Source organism: Diaphorina citri, unplaced genomic scaffold (genome assembly GCF_000475195.1).
Source record: "Diaphorina citri unplaced genomic scaffold, Diaci psyllid genome assembly version 1.1 scaffold26393, whole genome shotgun sequence".
NCBI classification, from domain to species: domain Eukaryota; kingdom Metazoa; phylum Arthropoda; class Insecta; order Hemiptera; family Psyllidae; genus Diaphorina; species Diaphorina citri.
This window is the reverse complement of record NW_007403732.1, coordinates 1-747: the sequence shown is the minus strand read 5'-3', so window position 1 is coordinate 747 and position 747 is coordinate 1. Positions and strand designations below refer to the sequence as shown.

At 34.9% G+C, this 747-nt stretch overlaps 1 long non-coding RNA gene across 1 annotated transcript; it reads right to left on the bottom strand.

Annotated features, from left to right (window-relative positions):
- Positions 1-94: 94 nt before the first annotated feature.
- On the bottom strand, positions 95-747 carry LOC113473358. The gene is made up of 2 exons (XR_003395348.1): positions 574-747; positions 95-287 (listed from the first exon to the last, which is right to left on the bottom strand). It is a non-coding gene; the product is annotated as an uncharacterized LOC113473358 (long non-coding RNA).

Sequence of the window (747 nt, the reverse complement as noted above, 5' to 3'; positions counted from 1 at the left end):
CAAAATTTAAATTAATATTATTATATTTGTAAAGTGAAGAACATACTCACTTCTGTACAATCTTATGAACAGCATCCGAAACTGGATTTTCTTCTTTCAGTTTCCAAATCTTCTCAGGCAAATCATCATTGACTTCCACTGTGTTTGTCAATAGTTTTGCCTGATCTAAACCCTCAAGTAGAACATTGCTATCTCCAAAAGAAAAACAAGGGACTGGTTTGAAGTCAGGATGGTTGGCATCTTTACGAAGCTGGGGTGGATTGAACACATGAGCATAATCAAATGATCTGTGGAAGGAAGCAAATGATGTTGGGATTTATGTAGATTCATGGACATATTTTGGATATTTAATAAATTTTAATGGTGCTCTTATAGGTATTGACCCAGCAAAGAAACTTGACACTACTTGGAAGAATATAAAATTAGGTAGGTACATATTTCCAAAGCTGAGGGAAAAATGGTTCCATTTAAAAATAAAAAGCACAGTATTCACAGTATCCAATACTCTCTAAAATGATGTACCTACGTAGGTATTTACATTGAATGATTGTCTTATTTTGTTTATTTACTCACATAACAGGCTTAGGTTCCTTGACAAACTCAAGTGCACTTTCATATGGGATATTATGCTCATCCAGAACTTGCTTTGCAAAACTGTGCTTCTTTACGAGCCAACCCTTTGCTCTCCATTGGTATTTCCTCCAACGTGATCTGTGATGTGCATTTAGAATCTGTGTTAACTTCATG